We start from the raw sequence: 23,462 nt of genomic DNA on the forward strand, positions 1-23,462 counted from the left end.
TTACTCGATCACTTTGTCTCATCCGTCGTGTCTTGCTCACTCTTGACTGCGCACTCACACGTGCACGAATGCCCACTGAACATGCAAAAACACACAATCGTCACCCACTTGTTTGCTGAGCAATTTGTTCATTTACTCAGCCTGGTTGTAATCACATTTTTACCCACATTGACATTCATTCATTGTCCCAGCCACAGAGTCATCTGGTCCACCGCTCTCACCCACTCACTCAGTCTACTTCTCACCTATTGTTCGTACTCACACTCCCATCTCCCTCTTTTCTCTTCCTCTCTTGTTGTCACACTGCGCAGTCAGACTGTTCCTCCCCTTCATTATCTGCCTTGATGACACATTTCCTCACCTTGCCTCTCTGCTCGTCCTCCATGGCTCTCTGGCTAAGACTCTTCTCCCATTCTGTCTTGATTATCACACGCACCAATAAAAGATTTAAGAGTCCCTTTAAGTGTTAATCAGGTTGTCATCTGTGCAGCCAAAATCAGAGGCTTGATAAATGCTGGCTTGTCTATGTTGGCTAGAGGCTCACTGTGTTTAAAGGGGACACCAGAGTGCATTCTGAGTGCACAAGATCGATGCCAGAACCCCTGGGGTCTCACGAAACGGTGAACAGAGACAAAGCTTAGTCCTCGCTAATAATGCAGGGATAGGCAGTTTGCTCCCTATTTTCAGAGCTACTCTCCACGGGCTCGTCCTCCACTCTCCTTGCTCTTTTTTTTTCCTGTTTTCTCATGACAGCATGCTCTCATAACACACAACTAGGCAGAATTGCATAAACATAGACAGTCAAAAATTTTATTTTCACATATTAGATAGAAGGTTAAGCTATTGTACTGAGTAAAGTGCATTTAAAAAAGTACCGACAGCTGCAACAATCACTATTATCTTCAATCCTCAACCAGCACACTCTCTTTTGTCCAATCATCCAATCATCTTTCACTATGGTCAAGTTGCTGCTCCACATACAAACTGTGCACATCACATGAAATATCATTTGTCCAGCTCTTCCTGTCAGCCGCCATGTCATATGAATGAAATACTGCCTTCATCTAATAAACCAGAACCAAGGCAAGCTCAACAGATGTGTGCTATCACTGATTTGTATCTATACAGGCTGACAACACGTTGCTCCTCTTTAATTATCCTAAGCCCCCAAATTCATCTCACCTGGAGTCCATTTACATTCAGTCCCAGGGAAGTGCTTTACCCTATGATGGCAATATCAAGGTTCACCTCTTGCTCTGTGGTTCTTTCTCCTTGCTTTGATTTTCTGTCCTGCAAGGGGGCGTGGATTAGCAGGCTCTTGTTTATCTGCTCGTCAGTTTTATCTATCTATCTATCACTAAGCCATCCACTGTGCTGCAGTAGCCTCAGCACTGCATTAATCCCCTATCAGCCAGCCAGCCATCCATCACCCCACTGTCTATCACGTCAGATCCATCATCTGCCCATCTGTCTTGCACTGCCCATGCTCAGAGATGATCTCCACGGAGAGGTCCACTGGTGAGGCATAGGGGGTGGAGGGGACAGCTGGATGGGATAAAATTAAAGCAGTGGTGGGCCGTGCATTTTACACCTACGCCTACAACGATGTTCTCCTTAGTCGAACTTGCATAAATCCAAATCATAACACAGTGGTACCTCTACTTAAGAAATTAATTGGTTCCGGAAAACATTACATCAGTAGAAAATTACTTAAGTAGAGACGCGTTTTCCATGGAAAAGCCCTAATCCGTTCCAAGCCCCCAAACATTCCGACATAAATGTTTTATAAAGCATAAAAATGCATCAAAACAAGTAACAAACACATGTTACGATTAGATTATTAGAGAGCCGAATGAAGAGGACTCTGCATAAACACCGATCTAGCGCCACACAGAGGTGGAATGGCATCCCTCTTAGCCAATGGGATGCCAGGAAGATATTAGGTAATAGCCAATGGCAGAGCAGCTATGAGAATCTTGCGTTCAGGAACCTGTGGGAGCTGCAAGTATCAGCCGATACTGTATTTTTACCTTACGCAAGTCGAAATTTCTTTCGTAACTAGAGGCAATATTTTCCTGCTGAGAAATTTCGTAAGTAGAAAATTTCGTAAGTAGAGACATTCGTAAGTAGAAGTACCACTGTACCGTGAGCAGCTCCCACCGCTGCCACCAATGTAGCGTTCAGGACTGAGGTGCTTATGACTTCTCTCAAACGGGACAAAAACCGGCATCATCCCCACTCCTTTTACTGTAACTGGAACAGAAGAACCCCGTGGCCACAAGTTTTATAGACGTCACACAGCTTAGTCACAATAAAATCAGCTGAAATGACCATCATTTATGACACCACTGCTAGAGAAACAAACTAAAACAATACTAGATGTGGCATCACCTCTATCAGGTATAAAACAGGCTATTTTCCAGCAGGGACACAAGTCTCTCTCTGTATTTCCACTACAATCACACAGCTGCGCAAGTGTGCCAGGTGAATTACACACATTGCAGAAGTACAATCATTTTTTTTCTTTTTTAGTATATTTGTCATTTTATTTCCTTATAATTGATTTGATATAAATTAAATTGAATTAAATAGAAAACTTAAATAAATGAAATGCTTGTACTCACCGAAACAACTCTTCAAACGGCATATTTAAACAGAAAATCCATTCTTCTCTCTTTCCTCAAGAACACTCCGTTAGCTACAACAGGTTAGCTATTTCAGGTTAGCTATTTCAGGTTAGCTATTTCAGGTTAGCTCGTTCAGGTTAGCTAGTTCAGGTTAGCTAGAAAGAGGTTAGCTAGAACAGGTTACCTAGTTTAGGTAAACTAGAACAGGTTAACTAGCTCAGAGATCAGACCCTCAATGTGCGTCTGCACAGCGTTTGCATAGCGCCGCCTTCTCATAGTGAGTATCCAATCAAAGGACACATACATGAACGTGAGGCCAGCTAGACGGCCTGATCATGATCATGATCTGATTGGCTAATGTATCTGTCTATTAACTATATGTTCCCGTTCACTCACAGTGCAGGGAGGACTGCCTTCTAGATTTTTGAAGGTCCTGGGCAGATTTCATTCAACCTGGCAACACAAGCTAGCTGAATTCTGATTGGATAAAAGCTCAAAAATAGAACACTGACCCAGTGTTGGCCTATGTCATATTATATCCTAATGTATCATAATATATTTATACATACATTTGAATACATTTAATTAAGGAAAATGCAATAAAACATAATTAACTTTATTATAAATATTATCATGATTTCTGTTTATGTTACACCAGCAGAGAAGGCCTGATGGCCCTGACCGCCCACCATTGAATTATGAAAAGAATCAAAAATAGGACGGCAGAGAGGGAGGGGGGGGGGATTATAACTCATATGTTCCTTCATCCATCAGAAAGCATATTCTTCATCTGACTACAGTTTATTTGTTTCCTTGCAAATTGTTGATTTCCTCTCCTGCCTATTCTAGCTATGAGAAGTACTCAAAAGAGGGAGAAACAGCTGCTGGAGATGGGGCTCAAAAATTCCTCAAACTCTGATGTAGTGAGAAACCCTGGGTCTCCTGTCCTCACCACTTTACAGTAAGGAAGGGATATTGTTTAAAGCCTCAAGGTTTAAAACAGCTCAATATCTGAGTTCATGAGAGGTCATTTGTATTTCCATCCATATGTGCTCCCATCTGAGGGTGAGTAGGGAGGTCACATGAGTAGGAGTGAGAGTGAATGTAAGGTAAATGTTGGTACACTTACATAGGAAGAAGTCCACACAGGTACATGCAGGTGCAGTTTGCAGGGGCAAAAGAGTGCAAACAGCTACACAGGGTTTAAGGAAAGAGTAGGTTGACAGTCTGACCTGTTTGACTGTCCCTGTAAAACCATGCATTTAAGCAGATTACCACCGCTACATCCGACGCAGCGGGTCACGGGGAGCCGCAGCCTATCCCGGTGGCATAGGGCTTGAGGCTGGGGACACTCCGGGCTTGACACCAGTGCACCGCGGAGCCACACACAAAGACGTACAACCATGCACACAGACACTCATTCCTAAGGGCAATTTGGAACGGCCAATCAACCTGAAGCGCATGCTTTTGGAGGTGAGAAGAAGACGGAGAACCCGGAGAGAACCCACGCAGACACGGGGAGAGCATGCGAACTCCGCACAGAGCAGGACTCGAACCCGGGTTCGCTGTGTTGTGAGGCAGCAGCGCTAACCACTGCGCCACCGTGCCGCTCTAATGCATTTAATGCATTTAAGCATGCATTAAAACTTGTCTATATTTACTGTTTGTGATTATTATTTATATTCATTTCCATTTCCATTATTAACAACAGAAGACCATTGAGTATACAGACTCTTTTCTGCTAATGTCTTAATTACAATATATACAACATAAATATAAAATATAAAAATATTATAGTTAAAACAAGCCTATATTCACATGAAACAACATAGAAACATTAAATAAACACAAAATAAAGCAATGGTAATTCAAAGAAAACACACTTTGCTATGTGTCGATCAAGTGATTTAAATTAATTAAAATCCAATTTCTGAAGATTGTTCTTCTTATGTACAGTGTGCAAGACATCCATCCATCCATCCATCCATCCATCCATCCATCCGTCATCAATCAATCCATCCATTTTCTATAGCCACATATCCACCTTATGTGCCTTGGTTCAGCTAGAGCCTCTCACAGCTGGCTACGGGCGTGAGGAACGGTACACCCTTGATGAAACACCAGCAGGGCAAAAGATGTGACATGTACTAAAAAAATTAGTGGGTCTGTATCTCTGGCTTTCTTGCTTTTTTGTCCATTCATCCTGATTCAGTGGGAGTGGTATCTGATTCTGAAACAACCAGACAGAAGGAATAAACTTTATACAATGAATAATTACCTCCAGCTAATTGTTTGATTATGGTAACTCGGTTGGCTCAGTAGCCGTTATTTACATGATGCCACACATGCTTATTAGGGTTCCTCTGCTACCCATGCTGCTGTTCGTACAGAAATACCTCAAAATTTAAATGCAAACAAAGCAGAGTGTTTTGGAGTACTGTACACGAAATAAGATGAATTTAAAAAATTCTCTATTGTATCAAGACAATCCAGCTATATTTCAAATGTACAGTCTGACATCTACTGTGGATAGTACTCTGGTATGCACACAGAGTATACAAGTTGTGTGTCATCAGATCTCCATGCGGCATGCTGAGGAGTCAAGATAAGTCACTAGTTAGACAGTCTTATATCCAATGTCAGTAGAAGAGAGTTAGCGTCCCTCTCCTGTCCTCCATTGTTTGACTAATTTATGGATTGAAACAAACTGAAAGTGTACTGATAAATGAGTTCAAGCATTTTCATCCTAGATCTCCGGTGTTAACGGTGTGTCTGAGTAACTGTACACCTACTGTCATAGCCTGATGCCACTATAGTCCAGTATGGAGTACAGTGAAAGCGTGTTACCTTTTCCAGTTCACACACTATTTAGATAACCACTATGTAGATAAGGAAGTGGCTCAGGTTGAGAATCCCCAAAAAACTACAATACAGTTTCAAATAGTCACTGTGTGTCCTGTGCAGAAAAAAACATATATTCACTCAGAAAAGAATACTGTGCATGTGCTCCCAAACAAATTATGTTGATTGTCCCTGCTAGTCCTGTGTTGTAAAGTGTTGTGTAGGTACATTCATTTTGCATCTAATCAGCATCAAAGTGCAATAGTACAGCCAAAGGTAAGAACGCCTCGATTACAACCTAACCTGCAGTCTTTAGCATGATAACAATCATATTTAAAAATGACAATGAAGTTCAGTCCTCACTTCATTCACTACATGATTATTCCTAAACTTTTCTCTCTCACCTTGGGGCAAGTGTGAGAACCTCTGGAGTGTAAAATGTATGCTGGAATAAAACGGAGCATGGCAGGGGAAGACATAGAAGGCATGCTAATGACAAAGAGAGGGCAATGTGTGTTAGATAAGGGCAGTAACTACGCCAAGGCAGGTCCAGGGAACCTGCAAACTAGGAAGGCGAGGCACCTTTTCTTTAAAGACAGACTGTTCATTCCAACCAAATGGTACCCCAAGATTAAGGACCTGACCTGCCCTCATCCATAAATCTGAAAGAACTCTTAAGATCTCTTTTAGTTAACAACATTTGCATGGAGAATTAAGGGAAATGCCTAAAAGTATAAGGTTTGCACGTACTGCTTAGCCAGTAGTGGAGTACTGTTATGTCCCACTTTTTCTCCTTAAGGAGCTTTCAAATGCCCAACTCCTTCAAACAACCCCTTCTTCTTTGTACAAGCCAAGGAAAGTGGAGGCAGGGAAGGTCTTCACTGGCCCTTTAGGCACAATGTCAAATATCTGGGGCACAAAGGCTGCAGAGTTACTGACCAGATGCTCGTATGCATGCACAGAGGCATTTGGATAGACCATGTTCTCAGTCCAGTGAGCCTCTCTAGATCACAGAGGTAATTCAACACGAGTGTCAAATAGCAGGTGCAAGTGTACCTCCTTTCATGTCAGCACACTTGAGGTGAAACCTCTCCAGCACTGCTTTGCAGAAACTACCTGATAAATAGTAACCTTGCTGTGAACCTTCAAGGACTCGTTTTTGCTTACTACAAATTGACAGGTGTCTATGGTCTCCGAGACAACATGATTATCATTGGCTTTTGTTTGGGTGCCACTTTAACTAGTTAGTGTGCCTGGTGTGTATAGCTTACAACACCTTTTCACCCTTATAGTGGCTGACCTCTGCATCAGCATGGACAGTGAAGCTCCGGTAGCATCTCACACCAGGGCACACAGTAGAAGTTGATGCCTAATATATGTGTCATCCGTACTCTGGGGATGAATCCCCATACATATAGATTATGTAGCTGTTTAGAGACATACTCTCTTCACTCAGAGAACAAGGATTACATCATAACCTACAATTCTATGGTACAAAAGAAAAAAAAATCTGAAAATGCTGCATAGTAGTTGAGATTGATGTTTTTATTTCAGGCATCTATAATCTATCGTTTTCCCCCAAACTTTGAACATCTTTAAACCTTCATCTAATTAACTATATACAGCACAGATTATGTATATCATATAATACATTGCAAAAATGTCAGCAAAGCAGGAGTCCCTGCCTTTTCCCCATTCCCTGGGCCACAGTCTATGTCATATGATTAAAGAAACTCAAGGAGGAGTTTATACTTCCACCGTGTTTTGTTGAGTTTACCCTCCACCAACAATCTCACTGCCTTTCCTGGATTTTTTATCATGAATCTTCAACAGCTTTCAGGAACTACAACAGTGTACAAAATGCCAGTTAATATGACATATAACCCTTGGAAATTCATAATTTTATGTGAGCTCTCTAATCCAGTTGATTTCGGTGCACTCAAACAGTCCTGAGTATAACAACTAGGTTTGCATACTGTCCTATGAATGGGCAGCCAATTGACAGCTGGGAGTTTTTTTCAGTCTGAAATACTTATTGGCAGTCCTCCATTACACATGGCATAGGAGGACAAAGATGTGTAAAATATTTTTTCATAATAAGCCTTAACAAACATCTCCAAACAAATGTTCTTCTCCCGCACGCAGCTGAATCAGATGAGACAGCTGTCAAAAGGCATCCATACCCACTCTGAGTTGTTCTAATTGAAGAAGTACTCTCCCTCCTCTGACCCTGTTTGACAGAAACTGCTTAATCACCACACCAGCGCCGAGCCCTGCTCCAGATCAACAACATTATGACTGCAGTTATGCTCATTCATGTCATATATTGATGCATACTGCATTCATCAATACATAGTACTCATATATGATGTTTAAATGCTAATTTTATTTGCACGTGCATCCATTCATATGGACATGCATGTTCTGTCAGTCAGTTATTGATAGAGGTGGAAATGCTGAGCCTGCGTATGGCATTATTTTACAACATACAGTGGAGGCATGTTCAGGAAAAGTATAAATTGTAACTGGGTTTACTCCAATAGGAGGGTGAACCCTGTAGTCCATAACAGATGCAATTACCAGTTACACAACTACTGTAAGTAGTGAGACAGAAAGAGAGACACAGACATAAACATTCACCCAGCCTCATAAAAATGTACCTACATTATTTTGTACACGCTGAATTAATCAGCTCTTAGACAAATAGCTGAATAAATACTGTGGATAACCAGATCAATATTGTAAACTCAATTCATCTGAGTTCACAGAGATGTCAAATTCTGCACAGTTCCATAGCACACTGATTAAACTGGCACAACATTAATTCAGCAAATCAATAAAACCAATCTTTCAAATAAATCAAGTCGCATGGACGGCTGGAGCCAAATGGAGGGCAAAAACACATTAAAAATCCCCTGTTCCAACTGCATATCTATGTCAAGCAGGCAACACAATGATTTGCAGTGTGGATTCCACAATTTGTGGAATTAAAATGATTAATCCATTAAACAATGGCCACAGTGCCAACAAGGCACATGGTAATTCTATAATGATCAAAGACACAATTAAATCCGTTCCCACTCTCTTCCTAAATATGGCTGCTGAACATGATGAGAATCTGAGTGTGCATATGTGTTTATTTGTGCTGTTGGTGCTATTGTCTGAGTGTGTGTCTGGGCTGTGAGATGCCCAGGGGTTAAGCTGTGGTTTGGTAAGTATCTTTTGTGGTCAGATAACGTATGACATGTTGTTCATATCCATACTCAAAGAGTACTACTGGATGGGAGCAGGAATGTTGTGATATAAATTACTATTAGATTGCAAAATCTTTCATAATATGATAGATGAACCAGTGCACTTTATTGGAAACATGTCCCTCACGATATGACCACAGACATTCAGGGTGCCTATTTTCAGTTTTCGTGTAACTACGGTATGTTTTGTTTTGTTTTTCAAAATGAAAGTAGCCGAGGACTAAACTGAGGCCGAACCTTTACATTACCAGGGAAGGTTTGCTGAGGCATGCACGACCATTTTTAGCAGCATCTTATTTCAAACTGATACTGTCACACCTGGGTGCTAGTTTTTGTTTTGACATTCAGCGGAAAACATGGGCATTTATCCCCCTAAAGCACAGGACTTCACAACCTCATTCCTGTCTTTGTAATGTAAGGAGAAATGGTGTCATAGAAATTCCCTATACTGCCAATATTTAGCAATTTAAACTTCAAGGGAGGTCGAAGGACTGAGAAATTTTTCTGACATTTTGCTTTGTCTCTTGCAGAGAATGATAATAGAGGTCATAGACTGTATGCACCAATATGATCAATTTGTGCCACAAATTCTTGCTTGAGTATTTACAACACGATGTAACGTCCACATTGGATTCTGGGTATTGCAGACACGGTTGAAAGTAAACATAAAGTCTCTGCACAACATTTGAATTTACTGACTGAAAAAAAAAAGGAATTTAAGATGCTCTAATAAACATTTTTATTAACAATCAATCACATCAACTGTCGCACAAAGGATGTCAGTCACAGCAGCAACGCCACTGAGGATGATGAGGTGACTCAGCAGTTCGACTCCTCTCTTAAAGCAGTGTTTTATTAGCTTTTCATTATTTTTCAGCTCATTGTTTTGGTTTTACAGGACAAAATTTTATTGTTTTAAATCAGTTCACTTCTCTCATCAATCTTGAATCCACTCAAAGTCCTGTTAAAGGTCGCCACTTTCCCTCTCTCTCCTCTATTCATTCATCCACACACCCATATATATACAGTATATATATGAGATGACCACAACCAGTGATCATCGAGGGCAGTGAGGTGGAGGTGGTAGGTAACTATAAGTACCTGGGACTGCAGCTAGACAGCAGACTGGACTGGTCACTGAACTCGGACTGTGAGTACAAGAAGGGGCAGAGCAGGATGTACTTCCTGAGGAGGCTGGCCTCCTTCAACATCTGTCCTAAGCTCCTTCTCATGTTCTATCAGTCCGTAGTCTCCAGTGTGCTGTCATATGCCATTGTGTGTTGGGGTGGGGGGGCCAGGAAAAGAGATATGGACCGTCTTAACAGACTCATCCGCAGAGCGGGCTCAGTGGTTGGGCTGAGCCTGGACTCTGTGGATACGCTTCTGGAGAGCAGGACCATGTCTAAAGTTAAGGACATCATGAACAACACCAGCCACCCCCTACACACCACCTTCTCCCAGCAGAGAAGCACCTTCAGCGACAGACTGCTGTCACACAGCGCCTCCACAGAGAGGCTGAGGTCCTCCTTCGTGCCCCGTGCCATCAGGGGGTACAATGACTCTCTCAGGAGGAGCGGGGGGAGGTGGCCAGGTCAGTACGCGGTTAAATGGATTTAATTTAATTTAATTTTATACTGTTTATATTTTAATTTTTTTTTTTTAGTATATATACTGTTAATGCTACATGTGTCTGTTAGTGTAGTGTATGTCTTGTAAGTATCTATCTATCTATCTATCTATCTATCTATCTATCTATCTATCTATCTATCTATCTATCTATCTATCCATCCATCCATCCATCCATCCATCCATCCATCCATCCATCCATCCATCATCCATCCATCCATCCCACCATTCATTCATCCATCCATCCATCCATCCATCCATCCATCCATCCATCCATCCATCCATCCATCCATCCATCAATCTATCTGAAGTTAGCAACCTTGATGTATCTTTTAGGGTATGGACACGGAGACTGAGAAGACATAATGGGGTGGATTAAATTAAAGAAAAATGCCAACTAAAAAGGGTAATACATGTTAAGTTTGTTAAGTTCATGCATTTTTTGCAGCATGTCAGAGAGGTGAGCCTATGATAGCATAAGTGTGAGTAGTATTTTCCTGTGGCTTCTCTCCTTATGTGCAGTGGAGCAGAGGGCATGAGGACTGGAGACGAGGGCAGTCTCAGGTGAGAGACATGCATAGTCCCAACATAATTATAATCCTTAATTAATCCACTCCGGATGCGCTCTCCTCTCTCTCTCTCTCTCTCTCTCTCTCTCTCTCTCTCTCTCTCTCTCTCTCTCTCTCTCCCTTCTCTCTCTCTCTCTCTCTCTCCCCTTCTCTCTCCCCTTCTCTCTCTCCCTCCCTCTCTCCCCTTCTCTTCATCAAAGTTCATTGCTCTAGGTGTTTATGGACTTTTTCCATCAGGCTGAACCTCCCCTTCTTTGTCTCATCTGGCATCAGCCGACTGGATTATGCTCTGGGTGTTTCTACAGCTTTTTATGAATATACTGAATGTGCCCCTTCACACCTCTGTCTAGGAGCTTTATCTCCCCTACCACCTCTTTTTTTCTTCCCTCCAACTCCCTGGCAGACATGCTGCCTCTTTTGGTCTTGTCTTGTTTCTCAGAGTTAACTTTTTCACAGCTCACAGCATGAAAACATACACATGTAGAGACACATAAACACAAACATGCTCACACGAGTCCAACACGATTACTCCGAGGAGAGTACCGCTGACACAAATACAAATCCACCAGAGCCATCCTCTATGGACTTACTCAGGTGAGTCTCAGGTGAGTCCCACTATTTTTAAGGGCCAGACAGCAAGAAACACACACACACACACACGCACACGCACACGCACACGCACACGCACACACACACACACACACACACACACACAATTCTGCAGCTGGACAGAATGCATTGAAATCTCAGGCATTACTGAGAAACATCAGTCAGTGAATGTGAGGAGTGGGAAAGAGAGGGGCTGATTGTGTAAACAGAGATGTAATAAGGGACCCCTGTACTCCTGCAGTGGCAGATGAAGAGTTTGGACATGGCACTGAGCTGAGTAATAAGGACCAAAGTGTCAGTATTGACACTGGTAGAGTGAGAGTGCCAGGTGCAAGACGGAGAAGTAACTACTCCTGCTTTGCCTGTTCCTGCGGAGCCAATTAGAGGTGCTCATTTGGCACTCCAGTCTGCACCCTTCGTCAAGCTATCAGAATAACATAAGGATTGATTGGACAAGCTATTAGGTCAATTGATCCCTGTTTCCTTTCATCTATGTACTCTTTCTTTTTTCAGATGGACAGACTGGACTTGGAAAGCTAGTCCAATTACCTCAGGACACGGGTTTACTTGATGGACCTTCTATCCATCTTGATCTTTGTGAGTGAGAATTTTTTGCAAGTTTCTCCCTTCCACTCTTCAGTGGTTTTAGTTTGTGTGAAAATTTACCGCTCAATTTGTGTCAACAGATAATACAGTCCTGCGCGAAAGTTGTTTTGACTTGCCAGTATTTCTGAACATGCACTGCATGTTTCAGCATCCAGGCTGCCTGTGGGGGATGTTGTGTTCTCTAATGGCAGAGGGTGATCAGAGGCAATCACACAGTATTAAGCATCATTCACATATGTTTTCAGCAAGTCCTACCATAATTTAGTTCCTAACATGATAGACAGCTAGATCATGATTTGACTGATTGGTGATCATAATTCTCAAGTGCTTTCAAAGCTGTATCATGACACGTGGCCTTTAAACCCTATTAAATGCATGTTAAGAAAAGGAAGCTGACAAACACGGAGGAAATATCTGGTATTTCCTTTTCCCTTTTAACAGCATGAATAAGAAAATCAGACAGTCTCAAAAGGATAATCAAAGCCAGCCATTAAAACAGCAGTTACGATTTAGTCGAGAAAGCTGCAGCGACGCTTTTTAAAACACCGATTCAGAGCCTTCTTTCCTGGGACAAATCCGACTAAAACCAAATGAATTTCTACAGCGGGTGATCGGTCACATTGATTGAGCATCACTGAGTCTTTTCACTGCTGTGCACCAAGTTGTCTCTCAGTCGATAGACACAACCCAAATACACCAGGCACTCAATCCAGTGTGTTGCTACATGGGCCCATCCGGCTAATTTAACACCCACTCCATTTATGAAAAAGAGTCCTCATCGATTTTTGCTGTTCATGTGCTGTTGTTGCTCCTGTTCATTTTCGCCATGCCGGCGCCTACACATGCTCAAGGCTGGCAGCAGTTGAATTGAATTAGTGTGCGGTAAGGTTCCTATAACATCGGCTTTTCAAAACCCACACCTCCAGTCTTGCTCCAGATGTAGCAGAGACCCGGAGCCAGAGGCTGCAATTAGAGGCTGCTGTGTGGCTACGTCTGCAACACAAAGGGCGTGAGCTTTGAAATGGATGCTCACTGCCCATTACTTTTACACCTCGGCACCACAGCAAAGATGATTTGTGCTTGTTACTCATCGTGTGCATGACCCCTCTGCTGTTCCTCTCTGGACTCTTTGCTCTATTCTATTTTAATTTCTCACTTGTCCTCCACTTATCCTTCCCTTTATATCACATTATTCCAAGTCCATGCTTCTGACATGATTTTACAATCAAGGGAGGAAAAAGCCAACAGGAATATCCTTGGAAAATATAAGAGGTATTGCTATTTGCAGTAATTAGCCCTTTGAAACCATTTTCAGTGTTTTGTTGGCAGTGTTAAAACTCTGAAACACGGTAACTGTCATTTCAACTATAATAGCTGTCCTGTCAGTACAAGTCTTATCAGGCTGGTGACAACAACGGAGGAAACACTGCCAGGTAAACAGCTCTGCCTATGAGGGGAAGCTACTTCCCAACAATAAACATTTTCTAGGCCAGTCCAATGAATAACTGCCCCACAGAGACACAGCGTTTTGACATAATTGAAAATGGCATAAAAGACTACCTTTTGTCGATGCACAAGAGATATGTATTGTATTGTACGGATACACAGCAGCAGCTCATGAGCCACTATAAATGGTGCATGGATTCTAGCTCTGCCATATTCATCACTGCACACATTCACCCTAATGAGACGGATCAAAGAGAGCTCACTGATCACCCACGGAAATGAAACTACAATAGGCAATATGAGTATTCAACACATTCCAGTAATAGCAGTAACCAATGGGTGTAAGTTTTTTGGCACATGTTGACAAATCTGTAAAAAAAAATTACAAAAAATCTATTTTAGATATTCAATATTTCCCGTTGTTTTCAGTGGATTATAATTACAAATAATCTTTAGAATTGCAAATAAAATAAAGTGATCCAGTGTCATCCTTCAGAATAAAACCACCATAAGAAACCAGTGACCAGCAGAATAGCTTGCCGGGCTTTTCTTACAAATTGAATCCTGTATCTGGGTGTCGCTATTCCTTTTGAGTCTAGGAACAAACCCCTAAACACATAAACCACCGTGTAACTTTGAGAGGTAACTACACACACACACACACACACACACACACACACACACACACACACACACACACACACACACACACACACACACACACACACACACACACACACACACACACACATCTCCAGGGTCATTCCCCCACAGCCACTGGGCTAGGTTCCAGCAGACCTCTGACCCCCAAGACGGATAAGTGACTGTAGAAGAAGACGATTAAAGTCATCTCATCTACAAGGAAATGGCTGGATGACGGTTCCTATTTGAATGCTACTTCTGCTGATTCCACTGTGCTCTTAGAGGCTGGTTGCTGTGCAAAGCGCTCCGAGGCTGTCTGCACTAGTTGTGGCATCAACACCTGCCTTCCCCTTCACTGCAAACTATTGAGGCGGAACACTTTACACCATGGGCCAAGTACACCTGACTGCTGGATATGTTTCTACAGGACAACTGATTGGTTCGTTGTGACAGTGACACCCAGATGTGCAGAGAAGTCTGACTTTGAGAGCACAAACTGTGGCACAGAGTGAATGTCTAGTGGTTCACTCTCATTGTGATGAGTAAAAACAACAATTTAGCCTCATGAAAGCGATGGAAGTACTATCTGAACTGGGGTACCACATCAAGATATGAGAATAAACATAAGAATATTCAAAGTTAAATTGATGATGGTGTCATAAAACTGCTGAAGTGTGTGTGTGTGTGTGTGTGTGTGTGTGTGTGTGTGTGTGTGTGTGTGTGTGTGTGTGTGTGTGTGTGTGTGTGTGTGTGTGTGTGTGTGTGTGTGTGTGTGTGTTATAGCTAATTAAGTTCAGTTTTTATTTTTTTATTGAGTGACAAGTTGTGTTATCTTTTTTGTTCCAGCACCTCATGGCGCTGGAAAGTTTTGTTCTTTTTATATCAATTTTTTTTTCATAATAATCAAAACTGATGAGATAATGTTCGTAGTCACAGTTTAATCATCTGTTGAGATGACAGGCAAAAAAGAAAATATAGGAATATTTTATTTCCAAAATGAAAGCATAATTAAAATGTGTATTTGCTGGATTCTTTCAACCGTGGCGTGTAATCTGTTTTTTCCCTGCCTTACTGATGTTATTTGTTACCCAAAGCCAATTGTCAACCCGAGACTAATACGCAGCTACGAAAAACCACGCTAGCTTTTATTTCACACCATCTTATGTGTTAAAAAGAATCTCCATGCAGTGAAAAAACAACATTTCATTGACATGTAGTATTCAATATGTATCCCTTGTTGTTAATAATAGCCATGCTGCGGAAATGTAGGCATCGTGGGATGTTGTCCTGATACCAATAGCTATCAGCATCTTTTAGGATCTGGAGAATTGTATTCTCATAATATGCTTTGAACCAGCAAATACAATATATTACATTTGGCTGTCCTGGGGGTGTGAAATAGCATAGGTCATTTTTTGAAATTCATATCAGGACTATTTTTTTCTGCTTATTTTCTATTAACATATTAATTCAATCAGCCTAGTCAGAGCTACAGGGGGTTCAAAGCCTATATTACACAAAGGAGAATCTAACAAAGATGTGAAGAAATATAAGAATATTCTTTTGGGAAAAATACACTTTTATCCCTAAGCCTATTCATAAAATAAAAATAGAGTGTGTGTGTGTGTGTGTGTGTGTGTGTGTGTGTGTGTGTGTGTGTGTGTGTGTGTGTGTGTGTGTGTGTGTGTGTGTGTGTGTGTGTGTGTGTGTGTGTGTGTGTGTGTGTGTGTGTGTGTGTGTGTGTGTGTGTGTGTTGGAGAGTAGTCTGTGTGCATAATCTATGTATCTCGCACACACACGTACACAGTCACGATGCATATGAAAGTATCAGCCTGTGTATTTGTAGTGTAATCCCATGTGCACCGTACACAGATATTTTTTTTTAACCTCATGCATTTTAAATTCAAACTATCTAATTAAGCTGCACAAAGATTATAGAAAAAGTTATTTGTGAAGTATTCACTCCACAACACCTTGAAGAAAAATATGGTAGTCTGTCCAGTCTTTCAAATCCTTACAAAATGCTCACACACAAAAAAAAAGTAATCATAGTTAGAGACTTATTAAAAGTCGGAGGATCATTAATGTCATGCTAATGCATGATTATTATGCACCAACTGAAAGCCGAGAATAATTTTTTTGATGGTGATGTGACACACAGACAAGGGGAAATAAATCCTCCTGTCTTCCCGGGGAGAGTGTTTGGCAGTAAACCAATTCTAAGTCTGGCTTCTTGAATACCCAGATAACGCAATCAGACAGTTGCAATATTGCTGTTTTACCACCTGAAGAATTTGAATTTCATTCAACCCCCTCAGAATAGTAGACATGCCAATTTTTTCCCGGAGAATTGGAAGGACAAACACAATGCACCCCGGTGAATGAGGAAGAAGCTTACCAGTGGAAAATAACTGCTTTCAGTGTCTTTCCTGTCTGCCTTCTCAGGATCCATTTTACAATAAGAAAACAGACAAAAGGTTTAATTTCTTCCATCATAACTATAATGCAGGTTGTTCATTCCTTTTATTTGATCTTGCATTATTAAATTGGGAATTAGTTCAGCATGACAATAAAAGGGGAACCTCAGTTTTCATCACATGAATATTTCAACATTACAGAGTCACTTCTTATCTAAATTATACGCTGTCTATTTCTTGGTGTTTTTTTTAAACCACACTCAGGTGACATTTTCATTTAAGACATGAACGGGAATGAAGGACACGCACTCTCTGATTGAGGTTTCATACATTTTAAATTTCCAAAGGAAAATAAAACCACCTTTCATGTGGCTGGAGAACATTTTGCAAGGACTCCTGGGGCTGCCCTACCCATGGATTTGACAAACTACAGGATTAATGTTGTTGTCTGGGGGGACTGGGCAGAGCAGTTAACTTTAAAGCTGTGCTCTGGTGGATATATTCCTAAAATATCAATGAGGTACTTATTTTTTCGTTCTCTTGGACGGAATTTGTGCTCAAAAAAGAATAAACAGTGAGAGGGTTTAAATCTACACAGCCACCATCCAAAGACATCTGTCTTTATCTACTTTTTTTTCTGGTCGGGATGATACCAAACAATTTATCCATGATATAGTTCTTTTTTTTTTTTTACACTGCTGATTATTTAACAGCATCATAGTCTTCACAGACTTTTCCCCCGCCTGGTTATAGCGAGGACGAGAAACCACTCCATAAAGTCTCGATTATATCTGTTTATTAAAATTGAGCAAATCTATGGAGGCGCAGGTCACGTTTCAACACATAGGCCCTCAAACGGGAGTCTTGTTTTTACATCCGACTAATTTAGATCATTCAGCACGCATGTTAAATATGAAGCGACTGCTGTTTACACACTGTAAACAGAGAGCTGCGCATCTGCCTAAGCATAAAATATCGACAGATAAATCTGCTTACGTGCCTGAACACCTCACAAAGCCTAAAATGGAAGACCGGACCGGCACGTTACGCGCTATAATGATCACACTAGTTTATGTATTGATCAAATTTAACATTAAAATTGTGTTTCGTCCTTACCTCGGTTCCTCCAATCTCCTTTTCCTTAATTGCTCAGTGTGTCTCATTCATTCTCGCTTCCCTCCTCACTTGCGTCCTTCTCCTTCTCTCCCTCTGTGGTTTTCTCCACTCTGGTCCCGTCTTCGTGTGGATGCATAAGAATTAAAAATTAATAGCCTGCAACCTTAAAGACAAACCTACTAAAAAATAAGAGGGGGGGGGGGGAAATCCACTCGATTAAAAATGTGATAAAGGCAGTGGAAGAAAATCCTCACGTACGGAGCAGATTTTCACAAAAATGCGCGCGTAAGGGCATCAAAATAAATAACAGCGACGACATCGCTGCTTTTGCTTCAACACAATAGGCTTTAATAACATGCCAGTCAGCCTACTGAAAAGTCGTGAAAACTGAATGGATTGTTAACAAAATTGAAGTTGTAATCGTGTCGTCCGTCCGTCGTTGGTGAGATGGTGCGCATGTGAGCAAATGTGGCACCGTCTCAAAACGTCTGCGCAAGACAAATCAGACTCCCCGATGTCTCGCGTGAATGTAATGACAGGACGCCTCTATTTTCAAACGTACTCCTTCACTACGCGCAGTCTGAAAAAGCCATGAGACGACCCGTTGGAATCAGTCTATACCCGGGCCATCTGCGGTAGCCTCGTACACGTCCTGACGCACCGAGCGGATTACGCGGCTACTCGTTTCCATCTTCGCTGACAAGCAGCGCGCACTCTCATCAGGACCATTATTTTCGACAACTGCAGGTCTGCAGCAGGCCTGCAACAACACAGCGAATTCCTCATTGCCCTTCACAGTTTGGTAGACTTTTTTTTTTCTGAGCAACATAAAATTGGAAAAATGTAACACTGCTTAAAGCCCACCACCTAAATGACCTCGGCTGACTAACGTAACGCCTTTGTTTCTGTCTGCCTGACAGCAACATGATCCACGCTTCCACAAATTGGGGGTTCAGGTACCAGCAGAGGTTCTAGAACTGGTCGTTAGCTTTTGAATTACAAAACTGATTTCTCTGTTGTGATTCTTCAAAATCGTCTGCATGTGTGAATAAAAAACCATTACAGTATACTGCATTCACAGCTGTTAGTATTTTCAAATTGATTGTTAGCAATGTTAATCCCACAGGGGCTTCTTAACATGTTTTTAATTTAAAAAATGTATATCCACATCTGTTCACTAATATAAAAATGGTCTTTAACTGATAAATGGTTTCAAACGGCTAGAATATTTCACAAGAGCTAGAGTTCTGTACTCTACAGCATGGATGAACCCACCATTGACTGCTGTTATGTAAGAGCTGCAATGGAATCATTTACTGTGATGAGAGTCAAATACTCATTGCTGGACTGTGTGTTTCAGGTAATATTTTAAAGGATAATCAATTCTTAGGATGCAACAAGTTTAATACTGAATCCCCAGCAAATAAATCAACAAAGCATTAATTACCGCTTGTGGTAATCATACAAGTTCAACAGCTCATTTGTAATATGAAACGTGTGAATTCTTCTCTGAAGTACAGCATCTTGAATTTAAGTGCATCCCAATGAGATTTTTAAAAAATATTTTGTCATTAGTTTATGAAAACACTTAAGATAAAATTTCTCTTTTTAAAGCAGTCCCAGAATGGGAATGCTTACATACATTTATAAGATAGAAGTTTCCTTTTGTGAACAGGCACAAAGTGCTTTGATTAATTTCTAAAACAACCACTAAAAGATAAGTTGCTGAAGATCCTAGTTGAAGGGGAGCTCTGGGCAGAATGACTGCTATTAGCTGGTAGTTAAGGGGCTCTTCGTTACTTTAAGGGGTTCTTCATTATGGTGATAGCACAAATGAAAACTGATAAATACAAAGCCAGTAGTAAATTCAAACCCTTAAAGCAGTGATTGGCGACTGGTGGCCCACAGGCCGCCAAACTTAATTTTTTCTGCATAATACTAATAGACGTATAAAATGCAATATCTAACAGTTCATTTTACCTCAAGAAAGTAGTGTATCCCTGGGATGCACTTCAACAAAACTGTGCATCCTAACATGATGTGTATGCATCCGAACAGTAATAACAGAATATACAGTAGACGCGTAGGCAAAAATTGAGTTTTGCCAATAATACAATATAGTACAATATAAAAACTAAAAAAAACGTTAATTTAAATAATTTTTATTAATAATGACATCATAACTGTTTAAGTAAAAAGAAAAAAAAGAGTAAAATTATATTATTTTTATCAGAATGCTAAAGCCTGGTAGTCTTTTTTTTTTTTTTTTTAAAACAGTTTTAGAAATAAAGAAAGATGTAATACAGTTTTTTTTTCCATTTTTGCTTTTCACTCAGTAGTTTTCTTTGCCTTTAATTCATATACTGTATTTTCCTATGGACACTGCACCAAGCTGACAGCCCTCTCCACACAAATTTCAGTAACATCTGTCAGTACTATCTCTCTTTTTCGTGTTTAACTTGTGGTTGTTTTTTATTCAATGGGGGTGGCAGCGGCTCAGCGGTAGAGCAGGTCGTCCAATGTTCGAGATTGGTGGTTTAATTCCAGCTTCCGCCCAAAAACACCTGGAGTGTGAGCTGACAGTGGGAGGTGTCAGCTCACCTCCGGAGCACTGCCGTGGCGCCCTTGAGCAAGGTGCCGACCACCCCAACAAGTTGCTCATTTGGGTGCACCACAAAGGAGCTGCCCGCCACTTTACCTCCCCCTGCATGCGTACCTCCCCCTTGTGTGTGCTTGTGTGTTCAGGGACTGTACACACTAATATGTGTACAGTGTGAATTAGTAGCACAAGAGTGTGCCAATGATTTCCCCTAGGGGATCATTCAGGTATGTAAAATTAAATTTAAAAAATGAAAATAAAAAATTATTCAAGAAAGCTCTAATTGTCACTTGGTTTTCTCCAACTTTTGCGTCTTTTTCGGAGGCATGGTGATAATCAATCAATGAATCAATATACCTTTGCAATATTTGAATAGAGCTTAATCACATCAGCAGACATTTTAAAGCACTTTAAAAGACAGACAAACCCAACAGGACCCTCCAGAGGAGGGTCTAACTAACTCCTCACTCTCCCTGCAGTGTGTAAAACGAGCAGACGTCGTGCTGCCGTTTGGTCAATTTTAATAAGGCAGAATCACGCAGGTGTGTTTTGAGATGAAAACATAATGGCAATTTCCAGGTTCGAAATTTAAGTGGAGAAATGGAATAGTTATGAATGCAATAATCCATCGCTTATCCGTGCATCAAAAAGCGCCGTTTCACTAAATTGCAGCTTCCAAGACTGCGTTCCAAGACTCACAGAGTGTGCACTTTTGTATATTAAAGAAACAGTTTTCTTTAATTTCAAGTTGTTTTAAATAGTCTACTAGAGTGTGGGAAAAGGTAATACAGCTATAAGGTGGTTTAACATCAGTATGACAGTGACACACAGTCCAGCAACGAGCAGTCGAGCGTCGCCTCAGATAAGACTACCAATTAAACAAAACAAGATTTAATTAATAAAAGAAGATAAACATCGAAGCTTAAATATCAGCTTCGAACTTCAGATCAGGAAATAACCCGCCCTGTTCAAACTGAGTGGTACATTCGTAATGAACTTAACCAGACTGCTAATTTAATGGAAAATACGGCACTCTGTTTGACTCATAGAACTGATATAAATGTGTTATTTCCAACCATGTTTGACTGTTTTTGTCTGTTAAATTTGTGTGCTTTTGATTTAAAATGCATGTCAATAAGTTGAACATGGACTTTGCTGAAATTTTATTGAGAGGTCAGCTTTAATGAGGCTGACCCATTTATGGATGTGGGTTCTGGATTGATTATTTTATTCCCTTCATGATCACATGTTTTAACATTTGACCAATAGCATGAAAAATAATGATAGTAAATCAAAACAAAACAATAACAACACATGCATATCTAATACATTTTATTTTTTAAATTTGGATCCATATCAGGACCGTTTTTGAGGGGGTGTAGCTCTAATGGAGAGGCATGGCACTGCTGTAAAGTAATACCTAAAGTGGTGCAGATTCAGTAACTAAAACTGATTTTATGTGTTAGCAAAAAAGAAAAAGTTAAATCTAGACAATATCCAGATTCACCATCACATAAAATCGTCTTCTTACAAATACATAATTTCAAACGCTAGGAATGTGTTGATAGAGTCAGGAGTCAGGTGTGTTTTAATTTGACAGGAGGTTTATCTAACAAAATAAAATGTCATCACCGCAGCATCATCATAACATGAGTTATGTTTACACAATAGATGTCGGTCATACAAAACAAAATGCATAAAATATTCACAATCGTCTTTGTTCAGAAGACCAAATAACGACAGGAACTGCTCTCAACAGAAAAAGCAATTGAGAGAAGAGTTCCTACAGAGTTGGTTTAGTATTCAGTCCTGACTCCATCCTCGGTGGAGGCCTGAGAGTATTTACTAATTAAGGATCTAGTTATTACTGCTCTCTCTGATATAGCCAAATAAAGACCCTTTATTCTTATTATATGGGAAAATGGAATTATTAAACAATAATAGGCTACAAATGGACTTTTTTTATTTGACAGTCCAGCCATACCCTATCTGCTCCGGAAGAGATCTTGGCCGGAGGACAAATCTTGCTGCTGACCCCAGCTTTGCAGGATCATGAATTAGATACTGCACAGCACATGCAAGATTCTCCATGGGAAGAGAGCACACAGCAACAATTTCAAGCAGAGCGTTTGAAATATTCCTCTTCAGCTCTCTGAACAGCATGCAGCTTGTAAGTCAGGTTTCTTTCCTGGAGGTATAAATAGAAAACTGTCCAGAAGACATTTTATTCTTATTCCATGTGGCAAAGCAGGCCGGTGTTAATGTACCAAAAGCCATGCACAAATCAATTATTCATAGTTACAATAGTGTTTGTAATTAGCATTGTTCATCAAACACATGAATGGGACTAACATCAGTTCAATGATCGTCAATATTAGGTAAACTCCACCTATTATAGAATATACTGGACAGGCTATAGCCAGAGGTCAGGTGTGTGTGTGTGTGTGTGTGTGTGTGTGTGTGTGTGTGTGTGTGTGTGTGTGTGTGTGTGTGTGTGTGTGTGTGTGTGTGTGTGTGTGTGTGTGTGTGTTTTAGAGGGGTGGGGGGTCACGTCCTCACACAGACAGACAAGGGAGGAGGGGACTCTGGGACAGACAGGGAAAAATACAGGATGAATGCACGAGGGAAACATGGAGTCACGGCTGCATCATAACGCTTTATTGCCTTTGCGATATTGTTCTTGAAACTCCTGTGTTGGTAAAACCCCAATGAACTGAAATGAATGGGAAAATGCAGCGCTACAACAAAAAACAAAACACCCTGCAAGGCATAGTAATCAAAACTCTCCATAACAAGGAAATGTGTTTAATTATATCTAAATACAAGAATTTACTGGTTATAGTACAGTTGTGGATATAGTTTGTCTGAGTGGTGTTGCCATGCATTGCTATATGAAACCTTTTGAGATAACTCTCAAAAAATTGGGAAACCACTAATTTCCTTCAAAGAATTTGATTGTTTTATTCCAAATAAACAGAATATTCTTATTATGTAAGCTTGAATAATTTTTTTCCACTAATAATATTTAGGCATTCTGTGCTAGAATCAGTTCTCAGCAGTAGATGTCACTGGTGCCAGAAGGCTTCTTAAAAAAAAGAATTTACAATTTT

At 40.7% G+C, this 23,462-nt stretch overlaps 1 protein-coding gene across 3 annotated transcripts in view; it reads right to left on the bottom strand.

The window, feature by feature from the left end:
* adgrl1a (adhesion G protein-coupled receptor L1a) overlaps nucleotides 1-18,186 on the bottom strand; it is a 94,086-nt gene extending 75,900 nt beyond the window's left edge. Inside the window, exons 1-2 of one of the 3 annotated variants that reach the window (XM_068336921.1) lie at nucleotides 18,012-18,186; nucleotides 17,754-17,873 (exon numbers count right to left, since the gene is read on the bottom strand). The gene's annotated coding sequence lies outside the window, so the exon portion shown is untranslated. Of the gene's footprint in view, nucleotides 1-245; nucleotides 313-1,248; nucleotides 1,336-17,753; nucleotides 17,874-18,011 lie in introns of those variants that run through there. The other 2 variants (XM_068336923.1, XM_068336922.1) reach the window with 2 other exon arrangements.
* Between the last annotated feature and the right edge of the window lie 5,276 nt (nucleotides 18,187-23,462).

The sequence above is a fragment of the Antennarius striatus genome, chromosome 16 (genome assembly GCF_040054535.1).
Source record: "Antennarius striatus isolate MH-2024 chromosome 16, ASM4005453v1, whole genome shotgun sequence".
Lineage (NCBI taxonomy): Eukaryota > Metazoa > Chordata > Actinopteri > Lophiiformes > Antennariidae > Antennarius > Antennarius striatus.